Genomic DNA, 19,652 nt, shown 5'->3' with positions numbered 1-19,652 from the left:
TTCAAAGCTCAGTTCCATCAGAACTCTCATCTCTCATTTTGTTCACTAAGAATTTAGTTTCATGTTACAGTGTATTCTTGTATAACTGACTTTGTAAGAACTCTAAAAACATGGTGGGCAACACTCTGCAGAACCCTCTCAGGCAGGGATGCACAGATGGTTGAACCCAGAATATCAGAGCCTTATTATGAGAAAAAACATACTAACTGTTTATTATAATGAGGAGAAATCACATTTTTCTTAAAGCATTAATAAAAGGATCTGCATCTTATCCGGTGCCTTCTAATATATCAGGAATCAAGGAATATTCATTCACTGTCTTTCTGAATTTAAATCATTCAAATGTAATATTATGTGTTGGACAACAGTTTCTGATCAGAATAACATACTTAGCTGAAAAGGGTTACAGAGCTGCATACAGGGCCCCTGTGTTGGAATACTGAATAGTCAACCAAGGCTTTCAGAAAGGGGGAAAATTCAGGGAGGGGGGAGTAGTTCCTGAATGGAACTTTAATGATAGACTATCTAAGGGTCTATCTTATAGACCAAATTAAGCCCACAAATATGTTTTCTTTGTAATCACAATGTTGTTATACGTGTGTTAATTATTTTTTAGTTCAAATTCTTTTAGGAGGATCATGCATTAACCAATTTGTCACTGGCTCCACCATTTCTTGTTGTCCTACATACAGCCCAATTCATACAATTATGTTCTTTATCAACCTCTTGAGTTTCTGGCTCATGCTCTACATAAACTATTCTACTTCTTTTTTTTTTTTTTTGGATGTTTGTATTTTATTTAATTTACATTTCTAGAATAAACTATTCTACTTCTTATTTGAAATACTGTTCTGTGAAATCTGAGAAGCTCTTTTTATCCAGGAATTTAGATTAAGGTTGCTTCTGAGTTTCATTTAGACATGAGCTGGCTTATACTTGCTTTGTCTACCTGATCGCTGTTTGCAATGCCATAAATTCGAAATTTGTACAACATCTTGCCCCATGCTTTATGGTGTGCCACAATTTAGCTTGTTTGAGAATGGTTAGTTTATATTCCTGTAAAGCACTGCTCAGATTACAGATAATAATAAAAGTGATCATATAACCAAGATCTGAATGCATTTGAGTACGAAGATTGTTAAGTATCACTATATCTCAGTTGCGCCTATAAAGTATGTACATATTTGTCACACTGGGACGAGAAGCCTTTTGTTTGGGTTTACAGAAGTCAGTTGCCCATGGATATTCCTTGGACACCACCCAAAACTAAAGAGTTTAACCAATTTGCTGTTCAGAACTGAAATACTTTACCAATGGCCCTGCTGTGAGTAAAATTGACTTAGATTACAAATCTACAGTCACAGCAAGGGTCAGGGGCAAAATCACATCACTGCTTGAGAGTGTCTCCTGCTAGCTGCAAGTCAGTAGGAGAAGAAAACAGAGAAGATATGAGGGCAGAAAATAAACAACAGAAATCTCAAGGATAATAACTATAAAAAAGGTGTTATGTGTTTACAGCATTTAAATTCCATCTCACTGGAGAAGTTGCTGGCATTTAATTACTGATCCTTTATTTGTCTAAGATTTGGTTTGAGCAGTTTTGTAGAAATGGCTATAGTTTAAAATTTCAAGAATTCTCTAAAACACTAATCACTCAGTTTTCAATACTTATTTAGCTCTCATAGTAACTTAAGGATAAGAACACCAAAAGGAAATACACAATGTGGTTAGTGCCCTCCTGTTGACAATATAACAAGCAAAAAACAGAAGCAATTGTAATAATTTATTTTCAAAAACTCCATAGGGTAATTTATTATGCATGCATGTGCATTCACACACACGTGTGTACACATGTGCACACATACACACAGAGCTTGTTTTTATACATGAAATTATCTCTCTGGACACTAGCTCTTATTGCTAAATTAGATTAGACTTTTTGTAGTTTTGAGTGACAACTTCCTGTTTTGAATATCATCTTACTGATAGGCTGGAGATGCTTATCATTGGGCTACAGTGGTGCTGTCCCTTCTTTAGACAAGAACCTCATTGTATCTCCTAAGTGTCTAGTTGTTCCTGGCATTTAAGTGCTGTTCTTAAAACCAAGGTCCAAAGATCAAACTCATCAGAATCCTCTAGAATGCTTAATACAAATGCGTTTTCCCCCAAACTTCCCTATCACTATCTCTGAGATTAGGCAGAAATCTTTATTATAACTACCCCACATGATCCCTATGGACACTATGTTTTGAGAATCGAGAATCATGGTTTTTACTATAAGACTGCATTGTGATATTAAATATAAATATTGGACATATAAGTGATAACAGCTGCAATTCTACCGTTCATTAATTGAAAAAATACATAATGAATATATACTTTCAATTAAACTTTTAATGTTAATTTGCCACAAAACTTTCATTGATCCATTTATTCATACAACTATAATGCTGGTACTGAGTTTACAATTACATAAGTATATGAAATACACATTTTTATCCATAAATATTTGGTACAACTATGGATCCATGAATCTTTGCAAAAACTATCTCTCTGGAGTTCTTCAGCTTGTAGTTTAGGAGCTACTGCTGCCAATTGTAAGTCATTTTCATGCTTACTCTGCACCATATAATAATATTTACCCTTTCTTAATATCTATAACTAGTCATAGTTATAGATATTAAGATATTAAGATATTCATATAACTAGTCATATGAAATGTTCATATAACAGAAAGAAAGAAACATGTTCTGGTACGTGTTCATCAGTGAGTACTCTTAAACTTGGAGAAATAATCAGGAAAACAGAGTCAGTGGTTATCAATTGCAAACTTCAATTTCTAGAACTCTATTTTGCCACCTTAAGTAAATAATTCTGAAATCAAATGATTCCATTGTGGTAAAGGTAGATTTGCATCAGTAATGTCATAAATTAAAATTAATGATATATTTTCCTTGATATATCAATACTTGCTTATTTATAAAATGTATAAGTAGAAAAAATGCAGAAAAAATTAAAGGTGGCCTCTATTCCCATTATTCAATATTGACGAGTGTTATTTGGGTGGATTTTCTAGTATTCTTGTATTTTTTTCTTTTGGGTATTAACATACTATAAGTATTTTTTTTACTTTGTAATATATTGTCTATATTTTCCATAATATTATAGATTCTTTGTTATTATAATGATAATGACTATATAACATCTCATAAAGAATGTTCTTTTTATCATAGTTTGCTTAAGCATTATTGCATTTTTAAGTATTTACATGGTTTCCAATATTTCAAAGTAATAAATGACACTGAAATGAATTTCAGGCTTAAAGCACTACATAAACTCTGTATCGTTTCCTTTGTGCAAATTTATAGGAGAGGAAATATGTAGTCAAGGGGCATAAAATATTAAGGCTTTTGATACTAACTTGTAAATTGTTTCTCAGAGTTTTTATTGGCTTTCTGGATAGCAATATGAAAATACATACCAGAATCTTAAAATTCCCTTCTTATTTAACTTGACTATTATGCATTTATAATAAAATTAATAATTGAATAGGCTAAAATACTTGGAGCTATTTATTGATTTTAATAAGGAAAATTTAACATTAAGAAATGGTTACCTAAAATTTAGAAATAGAACAATATAATATTTTATAGCCTATAAAATACTCTTGAAATTAAAAAAAGATATAAAATTGTTTTTGATAGAGTGTTAGATTTAGAACTTGGTTATTATATATATGGTTATATATATATATGACTACATATATTATATGGTTTAAATACATACAAATATATATTATATATACATATAGGCTTGATAGAAGTTCATATACTCTAAATGTTATTTGTAAGTCTTTGTATATGTGTATTTACATGTCAAAAATAGATGCTGTAATCAGAATATACAAATACAAGTTTATCGATTTCATTTACACTAGCCTTGAGTGAAAATGTCATTCTCCATAGCTTTACAAGTCATCACTCTATCTTTAAAGCTAAGTGTACTTTTAAATAATTGTACACTTTGTGTAATGTGGTAAATTATGTGCTTTAAATTTAAGAGATTAGTATTGATAGGTATATACATATATTTTTCAATTTAGAAATCTTGTTGCTAGAAAGCGCATCACATAAAATAATTCATCTCTTTACCTAAAAGGTTAAAACTGGTGACTTTGTCTCAGCAAAACATATTTATAAAAGAGACCACTATTGCAAGAATGCTTACGTGCTTACTTCCTGAGTAGTAGGTGACATTGGTTGGGGTGTTCACTAACCACACTGATGTCTGACAAGATGATATTTCGCTTCATTGGGTTTGAAAATAGACATATACGTGTCTTCCTAGGGAAAAAAACATCACTTGTTTTCTCTTTGCACTATGCCTAACAACCCCATACTTGTTAACAACTAAATTTTGGCATATGTAGAAAAATTCTATATATAGAATTCTTTATTACTTTTCAAATTATTTCATAGTTGCTAACAACTTTGAAATAAAGATATCATGAAAATCAGTAAGATACTAAGTACATATTCAAATTAGAAATACAATTTTGAAAGCCATCTCTGTAAAATACTTTGGAAATACCTGTTATATTTAAAGTAACTTACAATTATCATTTCAAATAAAGATATGGCATATTAAATGACCTTAATTTCTATGCATACTTACTAAAATATGTTAGAACTTTCCAATATAAATTAAAATATACTGACACAATATCTACTCAGATAGGTGCAGCCTAACCTGGTGCCTATGAACAAGATTCTATGCTTCAAGCAGGAAGTGGAATGTGGCAAATCAGTGCCTTCATTTCTCATTTTGAATTTTTAGGGATTATAACAATTTTTGCTATGTTTCTAGAAAACAACTGCACAATTTTCAGTAAGCCATCTGCAGTTTCACTTGTGGAATTCTCATAAGCACCAGAAGAGCTTTCCACAGAAAATGTTGAATAGATTTTCTCATATCAAAATGAGCATTTCATACACTTTTGTATATAGTTTTATAAAAAACTGTGCTTTTCTTTCAGAATGTCATATAATGGTGTAAAAATTAGATTATTAATACAAATTGTGTATAAGTAGAATAATCATTTTTCAAATTAAAACTAGAGAACCCAATGGGCTCAAATGAGCAAACTGACCTTTCTCAAGAAAATGCATAATAACCTTATAGGATAACTTCTCTTTTCTATTGATATTAAGACAAATAAGCCATGTGTTTATGCTCTTTTTATAATTAATTATTTTTTTGTATAATATGTGATATTAATTGCCTCCACATTCCAGCAAATCTTAATATTTGTATGCATTAATTCTCCTTATATTGAGAAAAGTTCTTTCTCTTTTCTACAGCTTGCAGTGAAGACCCAGTCAGTTTTTCATATATAACAGTCTTTGGTCACAGAAGAGTGTATTGGGTGGGGCTTGTGTGGGGACGGTTGATAATAAGCTATTTTTACTGGTCAAATATTTCAAAGGAAGTATATGAACTTGTCAATATCGTCTCTTAATATGATAAACAATTTAAGTAGTACATGCTACGGAACTTTTCATTTTGGTGTGTTTTATTTTAGAAATGTATGTCATTCCCTATTCATGCCACTTATAACTACTTTCTCTTGTGACTTCCCCTTCACTAAAGAAGACAGGCTTAGTAGTCATTCTATCCTTCTATATTGTAGTCTCCTAAATCACTTCCATTTTTTTCTATTTTAGAGACAAATAATGTCTACAGTTAGTGTTAAGACACCAGACATTCAGTGATGACATAAACATTTTTATTCAAGATATGTACCATAAATAAAAGAACTAGTGTGTGTACATGTGCTTAAAATAACACCTGCCACATGGTAAGTGTTTCCCAAGTATAAATACTGAAACAGTATGTAATAGCTACTTAGAATTTTAAAACCTCTTATTTTGCATTTAGTTCCTTTCGGGCTTCATTTGAGAGACTGTAACTTTTGGGCAACAGCCGTATCCAGCTCATTCTAACCCTGAAGTTTTACATTTTGTAAGAAACCAGATAGAAGCCTTGAAAAACCTTGCAATTGACCAGGTGACGTACAAGTATCCTATAATGCATATACTGAATTTCTATTTCTGTTTATTCACAACTTATTAAATGACCAATTTAGTAAGTTTTACCCTGGCCTTTTAAAAAAAGACAAACTGTTGAGTATACCACTAGATGGCAGACAAAGATCAGAAAATTTCTATTACATACTCAATACATTAAAATATAGTGCACTTAAAATGTGCACTTAAAACGCCATTTGCAGCAACATGGATGGACCTAGAGATTATCATACTAAGTAAAGTAAGTCAGACAGAGAAAGACAAATATTAAATGATATCACTTATATGTGGGATCTAAAAAAGTGAAACAAATGAACTTATTTACAAAACAGAAATAGACTCAGAGGCATAGAAAACAAACTTATGGTTGCCAAAGGGGAAAGGGGGGGGGGGATAAATTAGGAGTTTGGAGTTAACAAATACGCACTACTATATATAAAATAAACAACAAGGACCTACTGTATAGCACAGAGAACTATATTCAATATGTTGTAATAACCTATAATGGAAAAGAATCTGAAAAGGAGATACATATATATACAAAATGTTTTAATATATACTATATATATATTTGATATATATATTTTGATATATATCTCTATATATAGACATATATTTTAATATATGTCTATATATAGAGATATATATCTTAGTATTTTGTACCTCATCACTACTATCTTTTGGTCCTCTAAGTATAGTTTTGCATAAATGGCATTTAAGAAAGATAAACAGTTCACATTCTGACTTGAAGCTGTGTAGGAATAAGCATGAAGTAGAGCCTGGAGTCATACTGAGACCACTGGAGGCACCTGACTTCAACCCTCAATCCTTTCCATGATTTCCAGAGATTCTGAGGTTTCTATTTTGACTTTCAGCAACTTCTAGCGTTTATTCTTAGGCTAAGAGAGATCATTTAGATGAAAAAAAGAAAAAAAAGATCATCTATAGGTAGTTTCAGTAGCCTCTGATTTCCAGGCTTACTTGGAATTCTCTTACAGAGCCCCCCAGATGAAAAACAAGATCCAGATTATTTATTTATGCCTGCCAAACTGCGTTTGATTACTTTTTTAGACAGTCAACTTGTTCAACTCGCCTACAGGATTGCATCCAGCCTGGTAGTATTCAATATTAAGTACAGGTTTCCCAAATCTGTGTAACTTCTATCTTAGTATTCATAAGTGGAGTTCCAGCGTCCAACAGTTCCATTTTTCAGAATGCAAGTATACATAACGATCCAGCAATTATGAATAACAACAGAAATGGTGATGACAGCAACTTCGCCAACATGAATTGATCTCATAATATGCCAAACACTGTCCTAGGACCTTGAAGGGATATAAAAGCTTTGGCTAGATTTTGCTAAAATAAGAACCTCAGAAAAGCTTAACAACAAACGTTTTTCTCACTATGCCACTTGCAGGCTGAAATAGTCTGCATTTCTGCTGCACAAATATTTTTCATTTGGGTTCTAGGCTAAAGAAACAGCCCCTGTCTCAGTCTCATTGAAGCAGGAAAAGCAGAAAACCTCACATTTTAATTGGGGCATATTTTCTTTGATTTAATAACTTCTGCTATATAATCCATTTTTCCTTAATATTTAGGATTTGCTCCCTTAATGTGTTTAGATTGCTCCTATTATCACCCTAGGAAAATTAATCCTCACCACATATCAATTTACCAGCAGCTGGAAAAATTCCCCACTCACTCATCTCAGATGAAGATCTTTCAGTGAGGAAAAAAGCACAGATACAATCTAGTTAATCTTTCCCTAAATGACCTATCCATGGTGTCACTTTAATGAGAATAATAATCACAACCCTCTATGGACACTTTTTATATTTCTCTCAGATAAAATGAATGTTGAGAAATTTAAAGAAAGAAGAAAGGAAAATTCACCAACTAGAAGACACTAGTTTATATTACTGTCCTGCTAAATTTTAAATAGGTGCCTTTAAAATTTTTTATTTATTTTTGTTGTTGTGCTTAAAGTCAGAAAAAAACAACCATAAACTACCATTTAAAAAATTTTCCTATTTGAGAAACTTCCCATTGTATTTTGCATTGATAGAACTATCAAATTAGAAAGGTATATTCTTAGCATCAGTTAAACTCATGTTCTACCTATAAAGTTTTATTTGATGTTCTCTGAATTTTCCACATTTGATTATAATAAGAATGAAACTATATGCAAGGACTTACTAAAACTCTAATCAATGTTTAAGAGAAAGAAATATTTTCCTTCACATTTTAAAATATTTCCTTCACATTTCCTATTAAGATTTTCTTTCCTTGCAACACAGACAATTGCTAAGAAACATACTACTTATGGCTCAGGATGTTCCCAATGTCATTCTTAATCGATTGTCCCACAGTTGGCACCTCACAGTACTCTTGTATTGCATACAGCAAATATGAACATTTTATTTTTCTTTTCTTTATTACATTTTGTATATTCATTGACGTTTTGTATCTCTTGACTTTCAAGGAAATTTTAAATTCCATTGAAAGATAAGCTCACCAAATGATATCATCTGCTTATTAAAATACACACACAAACACATACACACAGAGTAACAAAATGGGTTAAGTATCTAATTCTATTCTGAGAATTTATCAATCTAGGAGTTAGTTAACTCTTATGAAATATTAGCAATCTGCTTACAATTCTTCCAGATGCTGGACAGAACATAAAGAAGTTAGAGGCCAGTGTCCTCATCCACGAGGAGCCTAGAGTTCAAGCATCTATGTAATATCCCAACAGAGGAAATTTATTTCTCCCTCTTTCTCTTTTTCCTGCCAAGTTTTCCTCAGCTGTTGAGAGTTTCTATGGCTTCTGTCCAAGGAGTTTTTGCTACATAATCACTGCAGAATGTTTTCTGAAGATCAGTATATGCCCCTCTGAGAACAGCTCTTGGACACATTGGTCAACAGTTTCTTGATTGTCTTCCCATTCAGAGAAGAACACTCCAGGAAATGCATGGAAAGGATTGCCAACCTCAAGCTCAGCATCTCTCTTACACATGAAGTAAATGTATCTGGTTGTTACCAGATTATATTTGCTGCTCCTAATTGGATTGGCCATGAAAAACTAGCCTTCTAGAAAATTTCTGGTTGTTGTATTAATTCATCTTATATTTGCCATAAGGTAAAAGGAGAAGCTTTCAAATTTTTGAGGATGAAAAATTAGGACAGCTCTTCCGTCTTTTTCAAGGGCAATCCTGGATATTGTGAAGGGCAATCCTTTGTTGTGAGGGGCTGTCTGTTGCATTACAGAGTGTTAGCATCCCTGTTCTACAAGCAGTAAATGCCAGTAGGTCCCTCCTGTCAGTGATTGTTACTGCTAAAGCATCCCAAAAAATCTACTAAAGTCTCTTGGGGTGGAAGAAGCATTACAGGTCTGAAAACTACTGTTATGCTTAGGACAACTTTTTCTACTAACATTAAAATGTGGTCCTGTATATATTATAAATTCCTACATTTAAAACATACACAAAGTGAAGCAGAGGTAAGTTTCAAGCAAATATAAAGTTTCTAAATAATACTGTTATGATGCTTAGATGAAACCTTCAGTATTGCTCATTCTTTAATAAGCCTGGGTAATCTAGAAAGAGAATCATATCCTTTGTAGAGATACAAAGAATCTTGAAAATAATTATAGTCCATTCCCTTTATTTTACCAAAGAAGCATCTAAAATAAGTTAAACAGTGGATGTGGTCACACTTGCATTCTGGACTTCTGAAGAGAGGTATTCAAGGTCATGCTCACTTTAATAAAATGATGGAAACATTTCTAAGTAGTGAGAAGTGAAAGAGAGGCATACCTCCAAATATGTTCGTTAGTCATTTACCCAACCTAATCTCTCAAACTGGGACTATTTCAGTGTCACATTCAGTTCTCAGTCTACAGCATCTTGGTGGAAACTTTGTTTTCTCACAGAAAAAAAAAATTGTTTTGTTCTCCCTTCCATTCTAATTGGAATAAATGAAGCCCGAGCAGAACTTTCACACCTAAGCCTTAGTCTCAGTGATTAATGCAATCAAAACTTCTGACACTGTCTGACAACTGTTGTGCTCTGAACTGTCATAAATATTCTTTTAAATGTTTTATTTCTAATGACCCACTAATCTCAACTAAGGTAATCAATTCCTTTAAACACATTTGAACATAAAATAATAGATATCATGCAAGGTAGTCAGACTATTCATGAAGTAACAATGACGCTAGATTGGAGCTCTTGGGACACGGCATATGTGTCTCACAAGTTTGTTTTTAGGTCTTACCTGTGAGAGAATGCCATCTGGGATGGAAAATAGATCTTTTGTGAAATTTGAAGATATCACTATGTTGTTTCTCTTCTTATCTTGAAGTCGCCATTCTGCCACAGAGAGAATAAAATTAATTGGACCCAAATTTATTCTTCACACAGCCTGGCTGTTTATATTATCATAGTGTTTATCCTTTTTCCTAGGTAATATAAAATTGATTATTGAGTGAGTCTAGGATCTTCCAAGGAATCAAAGTTAAACTGTCTAGGCTGGAATCATATATTTCAAGTTATTTACTAGAGAGGGAAGCTGCATGTGCTACTTTTCTATTTTTACAAATTTTGTCTTTTCTATTCAGGATTATAATGAATCAAAATCCTGGCTCTAGAAATCCTAACTTCTACTCTTTCCATTTTACCCATGCTCCCTTTCTACTGACTCCTATTCCTTTCCTCCAAAACTGTATTTGAAAATTAACCTGATAATTTGCTCTCAGAGTCCCTCACTTGGAATAGTACCTTTTCTTTTCAATTTCTCATGTGAAAGGGAAAAAGTGAGAGTTTGGGAGGGAATCTCACCTAATATATTCCAAGTTTTCTTACTCCTGTTGCTTTTTTTCCTCTCTCTCCTAGCATTAATTCACATTCACACTACCCTCATTCCATCCTCCATCTTCAGTCTCTTGAGATGAATGTGGGCCCTAGTAATAGATTGGCAGCTGGAGCAGCCAGAAGACAGATATCAGATTGTCATTCTGCACATAAGCTTGAGTTAACCAAGGGTGGAAATCTTTCCAAATATGTCTGAAAGTATGAAAAATATGGCTCTTTCATGCTTGAATAACTGAAAGGTAGCCAAACTACTTCTATCAAACTTAAAAAAAAATCAGACTGAGAATAGCATGATAAATTTTGACTCAAAAGTTAATTCATTCAAAAGGTTATAGAGCACTTGAAATCATGGAATTTAAATAGCAGATGCCTCTTAAACATCTGGAGTATCATTGCAAGAAATGTGAAACTGATAAGGAAACATGAGAAAGCAAAGATATATCCAGTTAATTATAAATTCTGTTCAGATAAATATATGGACATAAATTTCTCTTATCTCTGTACCTGCATAAGACTCTCATTCCTCCAAAACAGCATTTTGAAATATGTCATCTGTGCAAATGTCCTTTCCAATTCTCTCCTTGGTATAATTTTCCCAGTATATTTCTTTCTTTCTTTTTTTTTCTTTTTTATTTTTCTTGCGGTACGTGGGCCTCTCACTGTTGTGGCCTCTCCCGCTGCGGAGCACAGGCTCCGGACGCGCAGGCTCAGCGGCCATGGCTCACGGGCCCAGCCGCTCCGCGGCATGTGGGATCTTCCCGGATCGGGGCACGAACCCGTGTCCCCTGCATCGGCAGGCGGACTCTTAACCACCGCGCCACCAGGGAAGCCCCCCAGTATATTTCTTAAGTGACAAAAATGAAAACATTTTAAGTCTCTCCCTGTGATGAGTTTTAAAAAATACTTCTTTTGTCTTAATTTATTTTGAGGAAGATGGGGCATTCTACATCTGATGTCTCAGTAGACATTTTCACATTTTCATGCCCAGCTACCACTCTGGAAGAAGTAAGAGTTTCTGGTTGTGCCAGTAATTCAAATTTTCAAAAGATCACAAAATTGGCATAACTTCACAAAGAAATCATATATCTTTAACTGACACACCATACAAATACCTGGAAATACTGATATTTTCATTGATTGTGTAAATAGATTTTGATTTGTGACTCATCTATTCCTTCATAAGTTCACATATGCTGAAACAATATACATAGTGAGCTGAGTGGAAAATAAAACAACGTAACATTGCAAATAGGTGCCAAATAAATGGCTTTTACTGAAAAAAATAAGTGAATTTCCAGACTAGGTATTTCTGCAGCATAAGTGGGGTCTTGGGGAAAACCCAATAAAAATTAAATTTAAAAAAACCCAGCTAAGGTTGTATTATTGCTCTTTCACCTCTTATTCCTTCTCATTACAAAATGGATGCGAATTGCTAGTACAAACACATACTTGAAGTTCTAATTTTATATCTTGATATACAGTCCAAATTTTGTGACAAAATGATTTTCACATAAAAGAATGAATGGGAAAATTAGACACAAGATTCAACTTGTTTATGCCTCAGGCTTAGTTTGATGACTGAAACATGTGTGAGGACTCAAGAGCCTTGTAACTGTTGTCACCTCCACCTCATAAACGCCAACTACTTGTCCTCTAAGAAAAATGTGTCCAAATGACCCTCATTGTTAACCAGTTAACATATTGATGGCTAAAACATTAATGTAGTAAAATATTAGTGCTAAAGTTAAGAAAAGAGCCCTATAATAGATTTCCTTTCTTTCTCTTTTTTTTTTTTTCTATTTAAGATATATTGGGCTTTTTCTTTAAAAGAAAAACTGTTCAGCATGCCTTCCCTTTGCCTATGATTTCACTTTAATAAGTGAGTACTATTACTTCCTAGAGAAATCTCACTTCTCAGAACAGTACATGACCAGTGCAGACCTCAAGGTGTAAGATTTACGATCACTTCTGGACAAAAGTGTAATAAAATATTAACGAATGTTATATTCCTAATTAAAATGTATAAGCATAACAATATGTTATATTAAGATTATTCTGATATGAAATTATAGATTTTTTTTTAGCTTTCCCGTTTTTATTTCTACTGTGAGGCACTGACATTTACTTTTTTGTTTTGGGGTTTTTTTTTTTGCTAATGAGGATGTCAACTGTGATGATTGATGAATGTACCACATAAATATGATGACCATGTTATCTGAATTTCTCAATTTTTTCCAAATTCTTTGGAGATACAACTATTCTTGAATAACCACATACCTATTGTTAACTTAATGTTTAGTATATACATATTAAATCATAAATAACACTGAACATACATATATATATATAAAATACCTGCCATCAATTACTGACTATATCTTAAGGATAGATTATTGAATTAAAGCATGTTAATAATGTCCCCAAAAGTTGTACCAATTGCCCTGCATCAGCTAGCTTCCCCGTAATCCTCATCACAAGGCACCCTCACTTCTTAAAGATACTAATTTTAAAATGGATTGGGAAAAACGGTAATACATTTTGTTTACAACACCGTTTAAAGAGAAACCTAAATCTTTGTCACTTAAAAACAAAAAATGACAACAGAACCCAGAAATACTTCTAACTACTTTAATTTCTTTAAATAAAAATTTAAATAAATGGTTTCTTGAATTTCTTTAATTTAAATAAATCTTAATTTCCATTTTAATATTTCTGAAAAAAGGAAAGATCCCAAGATAATTAATCAGTAAACACTGTGCCACAGGTTAATGAAAGTTAATGATTACACAGCTTAAGGAGTTATAGAATTATAATTTTTAAAAATCTTATTTTTTGTATCTGTAGGTTGATCTCTGTTTTGTTATATTCATTCATTTGTTTTATTTTTAGATTCCATATGTAAGTGAAAATATACAGTGTTTGTCTTTCTCTGTCTGACATTTCTCTAAGTATAGTATCCTCCAGGTCCATCCATGTTGTTGCAAATGGCAAAATGTCATTTTTTTTTACAGATAAGTAATATTCCACTATGTTATATATAATCTATAGAATGTATATATATTATATATATACATAAACATCCCATCATATTATATATATAATATACATCTTCTTTATCCTTTGATTTCCTGATGGACACTTAAGTTGCTTCCATATTTTGGCTTTTGCAAATAATGCTGCTATGAATATTGGGGTGCATATATATTTTCAAATTGGTGTTTTTGTTTTCTTCAGATGGACACCAGAAACTAACATAGTATTGTGAGTCAACTGTACTTCAATTAAAAAAAAAATTTTTGTGGTTTACCTATTCCTTTACGTATTCAGTTATAACGTATCAAGTTAAATTCTCTGCACCTAAAAGAGACCTTATGTGTGATGGCTTCTATGGCTTACATCAGAGGACTCTGTATATCTCTAAGAGTAAAAGTAAAAGAATGGTAAACTTACTTAAACGAAACATCTGCATCTACTCATATACGAAAGTTGTAAAATTTGAAAAACGTTAGAACTTAGAGGAACTGATGGATCCTTATCATCTTGTAATTTACTTCTATATAAAAGAAAAGTGGGGTCTTGGGAAGTGAAACAACACATGCAAGTTTACACTGCATATTGCGGAAAGCTGGGCAAGAACCATGATGCCCTGACTTCTGATCTTATGTCCTTTCTGTTGCTGGGCGACTAGCACAGCAGCAACGAGCCCAATTTTTCTGTGGGTAAATTAAGATACTTGGGTATAATGAAACATCACTTTATATGACATATAAAAGGAAGTCTATATAATTTGCCCTGAGACCACGGCTTTGTAGGTATTCTTACACTGTGCTTGTCTCACCAATAGATGGCACACTTACCTGCTTATAGCTTTATGATTTAACAGTCTGGTTACCTACAGAAAAGCTCCATTTATTAGGACTTTAAGAATATGCTATTCTTTTTAAACAAGCTGTGCTTTATAAAAGAACTATGTAATTTTCTTCACTGGCCATTTAAAAAAAAATCAATCACCTGTCAATGATTATAGCAATATGTCAAAAGTCAAATCAATACTTCCTTCTGAATATGCTCTACTCAAGTTTTCTATATTCCTTTAGAGAGAGGATGCTGTATAATGCCACATACAATCTAGTACTGAATATTTGATTCTTCATAGTTTAATTTTTCATATCACTCCTAGCTTTATCTCTGGACTACCTTCACGCTATTCTGCTATATATTTTTAGACCAAATAACTGTTAATTGATTAGAATTTACCCTTTTAAGATGTGTTCTAATCTGCTTTCTCAGCTTTCCTGAAATAACTAAATCAACTCTATTGGATACCTATTTCTTAACTTACTGTCCATTTAAAAAAAATTCTATTTAGGAGAGCTTTATATTCTAGACTGAAATTATTTTAATTTTTAAAACTCTTCCGCCTTAGCTTTTGTTATAAATTTAGAAAACAAAATTTCCAAAAAACATGCAAATCTTAGATTATTTCTGAAAAATACTCTAACCTTTTGTTAAATAGAACAAAGCAATTGGAATGATCGCTAAATGTACATATGTGCCAGTAATTCTCAGGTTTGATCAGAAGCATTCTTTCAGGTGTTCTGATATCCCAAAAAACGTCACTCCAAATTATTAGCTCATCTGTACTGTAGTGGTGGGATAAACAGAAAATTTACTTATCTCTAAAAAACTAAGTCATTAGCCTGCAGTTTCTGGAAAGACAGAGAAAGACAGTGCTTAATTAAGATGTAAAGAGTCTCACAGCCTTTAGCTTTTTTTTTTTTTTTTTTTTTTTTTTGCGGTACGTGGGCCTCTCACTGTTGTGGCCTCTCCCATTGCGGAGCACAGGCTCCGGACGCGCAGGCTCAGCGGCCATGGCTCACGGGCCCAGCCGCTCCGCAGCATGTGGGATCTTCCTGGATCGGAGCACGAACCCGTGTGCCCTGCATCGGCAGGCGGACTCTCAACCACTGCGCCACCAGGGAAGCCCAGACTCTAGCATTTTGAGTGAAAATGCACAGCAGCTCTCCTCATTCACAACCATCTTTAGTTTGTTGGTTCACTGGTTTCTCCTATGCTACTGTAGTTATCATTCTTGGGAATTCAATGTTGATTCATCCGAAATCTTTGATCTCTTCAACTTCTAAGATTATTCCCTCCTGGATATTATTTTCATCTCTATCAATTCCACCTCAAAAACCTGCATTTTAAATTTCCCCTTTCACAATCACATGCTTTCTTGTTGCACTCCAGCTAAATTTCAACCTTTCCTAGACCTCTAATACTTGACTCTACTTTTTTACTCTTAAAATCCATCTTTTTCTTTACCTTCCTCCACATCCCTGTTCTCACTGCTCTCTTTACCCAACTGAAATTCTTTAGATTCCTTGGATAACTGTGCAGCACTATGACCCATGTCTAGCTAATGCCCTTGACCTCCTTTCCTCTGACCTACTTGCTGGCAAACCCCCAACCATGGTTAAATCCATCTATTCAACGACTACTGGTCTCCTCAGCAGCTGTGTATGGCTGGAGAAAAAAAATCCCTCCACTCTGTGGACTTATCTCACTTTAAATTTATGTTTATGGATCTCAAATGGGCGCTCAGCTCACATTATAATTCCACTACACTTCTCCAGGCTCTTAAGTTCCAATTTCACACCTTTTCTTCTCTCTCCAAACACTTACACCACTCTCTCTCACTCTACACTGAAGACATCACATCAAATGTCATTGAAAGTAATTTGTTACCATAAGAATAGATCTTATCTTCCTATAACTAAAGTCACTCATTCATCTGTGTCTATCCTCAGATAGTCTTTTTCCTCTAGTTACAAAGAGAGCAATGTGATGTCCACTGTTATCTAAGACCAGTTTCTTCATAGTCTGAAGATTCCCATTCACTCCCATTCATTTAATGGCTTTGCTTTTCAGTATTGCATGCACAATTAGTCCCCTTCTCTCTGCATCCTCAAGTTTATCTCATTCCTAAATTATTTCCAACAGCAAAATAAACATTAGCAATGAAGCCTTAATATCACTCCATCTTAAGAAAAAAGACTTCACATTTCCCACCAGCCATATTTTCTTTGCTATTTTAATGTTAAACTATCTCAGAAATCTTTCATACTTATTGAAGCTTCTCTCCTACCTATAGTCCTCTCCTTCCATTTCGCTGAAATTGTTCTTTAAAATGTCTCTAGTGATCTCCATGTTGTAATATGTCATCTTAATAAACCCTTTACACAGTTGTCTGCTCCCTCCCACTTGATAGACCATTCTTCTAAACTCCTGTGACACCATACTCTGATTATCCTTTTAATTTACTGGCTACTTCTTCTCAAGTACCTTTGCTGGGTTTTATTTATTTTTTTCTTTTAATTTTTAACATGTTTATTGGAGTATAATTGCTTTACAATGGTGCGTTAGTTTCTGCTTTATAACAAAGTGAATCAGCTATACATATACATATATCCCCATATGTCCTGCCTCTTGCGTCTCCCTCCCACCCTCCCTATCCCACCCCTCTAGGTGGTCACAAAGCACAGAGCTGATCTCCCTGCGCTATGCGGCTGCTTTCCACTAGCTATTTTACATTTGGTAGTATATATAAGTCCATGCCACTCTCTCACTTCGTCCCAGCTTACCCTTCCCCCTCCCCGTGTCCTCAAGTCCATTCTCTACGGCTGCATCCTTATTCCTATCCTGCCCCTAGGTTCTTCATAACCATTTCTGTTTTAGATTCCATATATATGTGTTAGCATATGGTATTTGTTTTTCTCTAATGCTGGATTTCTCCAGGCTTCTATTAAGCCCTTATTTGTTTCTTTTCAACCTACAATTTCTCCTTGTACCGTCTTATTTAGACCTATGTCTTCAAATAAGCTTGCATCTTATCTCTATCTCAACTTATGCTTTGACCTCATATTTGTACGTCCTACTATCCATTTCATGTCATGGCATGTGTATTTAATATACAAACTTCAAAAACACAAACAATTTTTAGTCATCTTCCCTCTACAAGACAAAGATAATTCTCTCCTGATGTCACCTTTGAAGTTCTCACCCTGTTTCTTCCGTTTTCCTCACACTTTCCATCCAGCACATCATTTCCCTTAACATTACCTTCAACATACACATTGAATCTTTTCAGTCTCCAACATCTTTACAGCTAAAACGCTAATACAAATTATCATTGTTCACCTGGTTTAAAGAGGGAAACAAACTTTTAAAAGTTTAAAAAGTATCATTTTGTTCCCTCCCTTAAAACCTCTCCAGTTTTCCCCACTGAAAGAAAGTGAAGTAAAAGACCTACAAAACCTACATCCTGCTTACCTCTCCAATTTCAAACACTTCTCCCCTGTTTTCGTTGTGCTTAAGCCACAATGGTCTTTCTAACTTCACTTGTATATACCCAAATCAGCCCTGTATTAGAACTTCTACATTCTTTCTGGAAGACTTTTCTTCAATATTTTAAATGTCTTCTCACCACATAGGTTTAGCTTAAATGTCTTCAGAGTTCTTCACAATTATGATATTCAAATTACCTTCCATGAAGTTTCTATTTCTGCCTCAAATATATTTCTTCATATGCTTATTGACTGCCTCCTCAGGAGTGTAAGCTTTATGAGGAAAGGAACTTAGTCTCCATTATTCACCAATACATTCAGCAGGCCTGGAACCATCCCGTCCATATGATAGGCCCTCAAAAAATATAGGTGAAAATTCAAAAGTAACTTTTGAACATAAATGTTCCATCATGTAAATTATTTTTATTAATATTCTTAATGGCAGATACTTGGTTTAATGGAAATCACATTTCTCTTGAACTTTTTTAGATACGGCATTAGTTTTCTAGGCCCGCCATGACAAAACACCTCAGACAGGGAGGTTTAAACAATAGAAATTATTTTCTCACAGTTCTAGAAGCTAACAGTCTATTATCAAGTGTCAACAGGTTTGGTTTCTTCTGAGGCCTCTCTCCTTGGCTTGTCTATGGTCATCTTCCCTTTGTACGTTCACATTGTCCTCCCTCTGTACACATCTGTGTCTGACTTTCATATTTTTATAAGGATACTAGTCACATTAGATTAGGGCCCACCCAAATGACCTAATTTTAACTTAATTACCTCTTTAAAGATTCCATCTCCAAATAGAGTCACATTCTGAGGCACTGAGGGATAGGACTTCAATATCTAAATTTGGTGGTGGCAGCGGGGACACAATTCAACCCCATAACAGATACTTATTGAGGAAAAGTCAGATCTGCATCCTAATCTAGTTTCTCCAACTTTTCAGACCTGTAGAAGTTACTTAACCACAATCAATCTGTTTTTGCAACACTGAGATGGTAATAATAATAAAACAACCTTAAAGGATTTTTGTGAGCATTAAAGGAAAAAAATGAAGAAATCCAAATATGTGCTTGCCACACACATTGATAGGTGATCATTTTACATTATAAATTAGTACTGTTCCCTTGTCTTTTTAATTTTTTTTTCTATTGTGCTGTCTGTATCTGTGTGTGTGAGAGAGAGAGAAGGAGACTTCCCTTTTTCTTTCCATTCTCTCTCCAATAATTTACGTTTAAACTCTCTCCAGATGAAGAATGAAGGTAGAGTAAGTCATTAATTACAGAGCGCATTTGCTTAATGTGCAACCACTCTGTTCTACCACCAGGAATCCTACTCAC

The 19,652-nt window shown here is 33.7% G+C and overlaps 1 long non-coding RNA gene across 1 annotated transcript in view; it reads right to left on the bottom strand.

Annotated features, from left to right (window-relative positions):
• The window catches only part of LOC141278492 (uncharacterized), a 36,570-nt gene extending 18,210 nt beyond the window's left edge, over window positions 1–18,360 (bottom strand). The window contains exon 1 of the long non-coding RNA XR_012331251.1: window positions 18,296–18,360. This is a non-coding gene — a long non-coding RNA (uncharacterized lncRNA). The remainder of the gene's footprint in view (window positions 1–18,295) is intronic.
• Window positions 18,361–19,652: the final 1,292 nt, after the last annotated feature.

This window comes from Tursiops truncatus, chromosome 4 (genome assembly GCF_011762595.2).
Source record: "Tursiops truncatus isolate mTurTru1 chromosome 4, mTurTru1.mat.Y, whole genome shotgun sequence".
NCBI classification, from domain to species: Eukaryota; Metazoa; Chordata; class Mammalia; order Artiodactyla; family Delphinidae; genus Tursiops; species Tursiops truncatus.
The sequence above is the reverse complement of the archived record's forward strand: the minus strand, read 5'-3'. Positions and strand labels throughout refer to the sequence as shown.